Source organism: Ostrinia nubilalis, chromosome 11 (assembly GCF_963855985.1).
Source record: "Ostrinia nubilalis chromosome 11, ilOstNubi1.1, whole genome shotgun sequence".
In the NCBI taxonomy this organism is placed as follows: Eukaryota; Metazoa; Arthropoda; class Insecta; order Lepidoptera; family Crambidae; genus Ostrinia; species Ostrinia nubilalis.
The window spans coordinates 3,249,581-3,256,168 of record NC_087098.1 but is presented as its reverse complement, the minus strand read 5'-3'; positions in this window follow the sequence as shown (position 1 = coordinate 3,256,168).

The window sequence follows — 6,588 nt, the reverse complement described above, 5'->3', positions numbered from 1 at the left end:
CCCTATTCTAGCCTACCCAGATTTTACACGACCCTTCCTTCTGACGTGTGATGCTTCAAATTACGCAATATCCGCAATACTATCACAAGGTCCTGTAGGACAAGATCGTCCTATTGCTTACGCGTCACGCACCCTCAATAAAGCGGAGTGCAATTATAGTGTAACCGAAAAAGAGTGCCTTGCCGTAATTTTCGGTACCAAGGTCTTTAGACCTTACCTGTACGGTTACCACTTTACCGTTCTCACAGATCACAAACCACTAGAATGGTTATTTAAATGCAAAGATCCAGGATCGCGACTTATCCGTTGGCGTCTAAAATTAGAGGAATTCGAATACGACATTAAATACAAAAAAGGAAAGATTAACACCAATGCAGACGCCCTTTCGCGATTCCCTGTTAACCCAGTCCAACCTGAAAATGCCCCTGCTTCTACTTCCAATGGCGAAGAACCTGCCCAAGAACTGGATCAAGACCTAATGGACTTGTTGGTATCTCCTCCATCATTCGACCCTGATGAAATAGATCTATCAGACCTCCTCGACCTGAATGAAGAGATCCTACCCCTACCTGAAATAGTTCCACCATCTCCAAATACTCGCGATCCAAACGAGGATTCCACACCATTACCCCAACCTGGAATAAGCCCATCTAATAATAACCCCGATGTACCCGAAAACGATACCGAACAACCAGCGACTCCTGACACTCAAACTATCGTTGTACCGACACCACCCACAAACGGTTGCTTAGATTTACCCGACGACGACTATCCTGCCTTCTTAAAGGCTATAGAAAAAAGAGATAAGCATCTCAATACCCTTATCCAAGAACATAACGAGAGCATAACTAAATCTGATTGCAAAATCATTATCCTACCTACCTCTATAGATCTTGATGAATCTAATCCCTTTATACAGGATATTCTCGATAGAATACCCAACAGGTCTGAAATTATAGGAAAAGAGAGAACAGTCAACTCTTTTATCACATTCACATTCGAAAACAAATCGTATTACCTGCTCTTTTTCAAAGTTTATCATTTCGATAAATCAACCTACAAAGACTTATACGAGAGTCTCAGATCTCTTAGAAACGAGCTCATCGTTAACCTCGACGCGCAGAACACCCCAGAAATTGCAATAACAGAATTCAAGAATCCATTTGATACTCACCAATTTACCAAAATCTATAACATGCTCCTTTACCTGTTTCATAATACTGGTATTAACATCCACATATACAAAGACAAAATAGCTTACCCATCACTTTCGGAAATTCCTAAAATCCTCAAAGAAAACCATGATGTTCCAATTGCCGGACATCTTGGCATGAACCGTATGCTTAACCGAATCAAAGAAAACTTTTATTGGAAAAACATGCGTAGCGACATCGAATCATATGTAAAAAAGTGCCCTCTGTGCCAGGCCAATAAGGCTCTCAGACAAACAAACCGTGCCCCAATGCAAATCACTAGCACATCCACCGAACCAGGTCAACGAATATCCCTAGATATTGTTGGGCCGTTACCCGAAGCTGGACCTGCAAAATTAAAATACATTCTGACTATTCAAGACGATCTCACTAAATTCTCCTCCGCATATCCCATTCGCAGCACTACGGCCGAAGAAACGAGCGAGTGCCTTCTTCACTACATATCAATATTCGGAATCCCCAAAACAATTCTAACAGATCAAGGGACCAACTTTACATCGGACCTGTTTAAAAAGACTTGCGAATTTCTCAAAATAAAAAACCTTTGGGCCTCGCCATACCATCCGCAAACCCAGGGTGCCCTGGAACGGAGTCATTCAACCCTCAAAGAATACCTTAGATCGTTTACTAACGAGGAGCAGACAAACTGGCCCCGTTATACCTATACAGCCATGCTTACTTATAATACAACTGTTCATTCAACAACTCACTTCACACCTTACGAACTGATGTTCGGAAAGAAACCAGTAATTCCGAATTCTATCTACGAAGAATCGTCGGGAGCCACATACCCTGAATATGTTCGGATGCTCCAAAATAGACTGAAGTACTCACGAGAGAAAGCTTTAGATTACATAAGGCAATCCAAAGAGTCCTCCAAATCCCATTATGACACTCGTACTCGTCCAAGGTCATACAAAATTGGCGACTACGTTTATGTTAAAAACCACTTGAGAATGCGTAAAGCTCTTTCGCCCCTCTGGAAGGGACCCTATAAAGTAGTAAAAATAAATGGTAACAACACACTTACCTTACTCATCAACCGACGCCACGTCACTCATCACTTCGATCAGGTGAAGTTGGCCGACGTCGAAGTAAACCTGTAAATAAATATAATATATTATATTATGTCTTAGAATTAACGTAAATACTTACCTCGAATTCACGTCATATTCGTGCGACAATGTATCCATATAACCTGAAAACAAAAAAAAAAAAACAAAAAATTATATACTTAAAAAAAAAAAAAAAAAAAAAAATATTATATACTTAAATAAAAAAAAAAATATAATATAGATAAAATAGTTACTTACTCTTAGGTTATTAATAATTGTAAAATTATTATTTGCAGTTCAGCTCAAGGTCAATCTCACCAAGATTTCATCCAGCCGATTACCTCAAGTTCAGGCGTCTACTATGATTACCTAGGCAGACTTAAGATAAATAATGGACAGCTGAAAATTGTAATACCGGTAGATATCGCGCATTTTAGGCCACACATGCAAAATATCGAAACTGTTTTCAAAACAACGAAACGATTATGTAATCAAACCCGAATTATAGAAATTGATGCAGAGTGCCGTAACTCATTGCAACCATTAGCAGCCCAATTGCAAGAAATGAAAAGAGAGTATGCGTCCATCTCTCACCTAGTAGACAATAGAACCAAACGTAGTGCATGGATAGGAGGTATAGGGACACTTTTGAAACAGATCTTCGGCTCCTTAGACGAAGATGATGGTTTGAGGTACGATGAAGCAATAGCATCATTACAAAACAACGAAAAGAAGTTAGCCTCGCTTATGAAAGAGAATATCCTGATCACCAGTTCTACTTTAAAATATTATAATAACACCCTACATAAGATAAAAAGCAATGAAGCTAGCCTTGCTGAAGCTATCGACAAGCTCTCTACAAATATAAAAAACATAACTGAAATCACTAATGGACTACAAATACGCGCTAGTGTAAATGAAATACTTAGTATCCTAGAAACGTCAATACTTACCTTGTCATTCCAGCTTGAAGACATAACTAATGCCATTCTATTCAGCAGTCAAAACATCCTACACCCCGCGATAATAACACCAAGTCAATTACATCAAGAGCTTGCCGATAACTACAGGCATTTGCCTAGCGACCTTGAACTGCCTGTAACATTAGACATTAATTCTGTATATCTTATTTTTAACATTTCTAAGTTAGTATGTTATTACTTTAAGGATAAGATCATATTTGTGTTGCAAGTACCGTTAGTTAACACTAAAGAATATGTATTATTTCATACTATTGCACTTCCTACACCATATGAACCCAAGGAACCGAACTCTTTTAGCCTGATCATACCTGATCATAAATACATTGCAATGACCAAAGACAAATCTCATTATTGTACTTTTGACAACCTGAAAATCTGCAAATCCGTAGGCTCAGAAAACTTTGTATGTAATATCGAAAACCTGTATTCCACAGAGGCAAGGACGACCTGCCAAAGCGAATTATTAGCGAAAGTAATTAATAAAAAACCAGTACAGTGTGAATCTAAAATTATATTTGGAAAATTGGACATTTGGAAACCATTGTCAAATAACAAGTGGATCTTTATACAATCAGAACCTAACAAGATTTCAATAGACTGTCATAATGCAGAATTATATGAAACAAGTATTATTGGTACAGGCTTAGTCAGTATCCCCAAGGATTGCATTGGCTATTGTAAAAGCACGACGCTAATTCCAAAATACAATGTTTTAAATATCACATCACCAATCAATCACGTGCCAGATTTTAATTTGATCAACGATACTTGTTGTAACATAAATAAATTAAATGATGTAAGGAATAATGTGTCCCCTATCCACCTACATGACATAGATTTAGACGATTTTAATTCCGAAAACAAAAATAAAATAAAATCTCTTCTAGACGACTTAAAAAGCATCGAACATCCGCCAAATCCACATATTGTTAAATATGGGACACACTATTCCATTATCATAATCCTAATGTTTATTGCTATAATTGCTACATTATGTTATTGTACCGCTAAGCGACTATTTTGTAAATCCGGAAGCAATCGTCCCTTTAAATTTAAAATCAACCTAAATAGACCTTCATCCCAAACACCCCCCGAAACACTAGACAGTACAGACAGACAGGACCCTAACAATTTTGATATAGAAATGACCAGCCCTGTTGCCCCGCTCAGAACCAAAATTTAACAGAGACTTGGAGTCTTCAACCCCAAGTCTCCTCTAGAAGGGGGAGGTGTTATATCCGGTATTTGCATCCCTTATTGCTGCCCTGGCCGCCCATCCCGCCATGTCAGCAGTTTGGGATCCAAAGCCATGTCTCTCAGCCTTTCGAGTAGTCAGTCCGTGCTCAGATCCCATAGTCGGCGGTTGCTCCCGGATAATTAATCCGAATTCAAGTTCTAATTAAAAGAAGTTTTTTTAAAAAGCTAATTTCAATTCCCCGCGTAACAGGTCGTCGGTCCACCTTTTGGGTGGACGCCCTATGCTGCGCTTTCCGGTACGAGGCCTCCACTCCAGAACCTTGCTGCCCCATTGGCCGTCAGTTCTGCGTACTATGTGCCCTAATAATCTAGTTGGATTGGGATTATATTTGATGCACACTATGTAAAAAAGTAAAAAACGCAACGTGTGACGTCCACCTACAAGGTGGACCGACGACATTGGAAAGGTAGCAGGGTAGCGCTGGACGCAGGCCGCTACCAATCGATCAACGTGAAAAGCATTGGGAGAGGCCTATGTTTAGCAGTGGACGTCTTAAATGATGATGATGTAGAAAATTAAATAGGTACCAGTAAGCTTCATAAATCTACGCAAGTCCCTATAAAACCGAGGCATAATAGTTGTTATTGAACCAAACATCATCTGCTACCCACAGTCTGGTCGCGGTTAAAAACACATCAATCTCACGTAGTCTAGCGACGGATCGCAAAGCTCGCGCAAACGATCGCCCACAAAAGGACTAGTGTAGGCTGGACGTTTTTGGTATCGGTATCAAAGTTTCGGTTATTTAAAGGAAAACGAAACATGGACCAACACTGTAAACTAGTTCACTAATAAAATAATATGAATTATAATGCGATGTATGTTAATTTTGACATAACCTAAATACCTATACTTTATGGTATGTCTACTTACTTAGGCTGGGTTGCACAATCTTACTTTAACTTCAAACATCAAAACAACAAATTCAAACAACAAAAGTCAAAAATCTGTCAAAATCTATACAAAAAGCACCGGTTCTCGTTATAGTTACGGTCAAAGTTAGGTGGTGCAACTCAGCCTTAGACATTACTGTAGAGACGCTACAACATTTTGTATATTCACACATTTATGCAATCAAGTGATTCATATAACCCCTCTTAAGATACTACCCAACATGTAATAATAATGACATATGAAAAACTTGGAGGCATTGAAAGTGTTCACTGCCGTTTTTATCGAGCAAGAACTTTGGTCTTCATCTGTTTTGGTAATCCAAAAGTTCTGCGATTCGATACCGAATTTCTATACCAAATTCAAATATCTTTGCTGGCGGCTCACTATTGCGGGTCTGTTAATATTGGCCCTACTCCGGGATCACTGACAAAGCCCTTGAGATTGCAACGAACGAACTAAGATGCCTAGATGCTAAGCGAGTTTTAATAAAAAAAAACAGACTTAATACACTCTTGTTGCAAAAATGACTCCTATTACAATTAAATAAGACACAGTGTTTATCTTTAAGCGCGGCTTCTTTAAAATCAATAGCATAGATGTAAAGTCTAATTTTTATTGCAAAATAGAACCTATTACCTACAACTTAAATAAGAAATAACTTAAATAAGGTCTATGCTCGGTGTTTCTCTACGAGATCGAATCAGAAATGAGGAGATCCGTAAACGAACTAAAGTCGCTGACATATCCCGATGGATTAGCAAGCTGAAGTGGCAATGGGCAGGGCACATAGTACGCAGAACTGACGGCCGATGGGGCAGCAAGGTTCTGGAGTGGAGGCCACGTACCGGAAAGCGCAGCGTAGGACGCCACTCACAAGGTGGACCGACGACCTTATAAAGCGGGAAGGCGCTGGATGCAGGCAGTGGACGTCCTATGGCTGAAATGATGATGATGATGAAAATGCTACTGTTTGCTTGAAGTGCAACTCGTGTTAAATCTCTGTCAATGTAATTTGAATATCTTGGAAGTACATTATTAATTTCTTATATCAAAGCAGCTAGTTTCAATAAAAAAATAATAGTAAAATTGTTTCTGTTGAAATCCAAAATTGATTGTAATAAATTATTCGAATCCAGACTTTGAAGTACAGTTCTGGAAACTCAAAATTCATAAAGATTTTATTT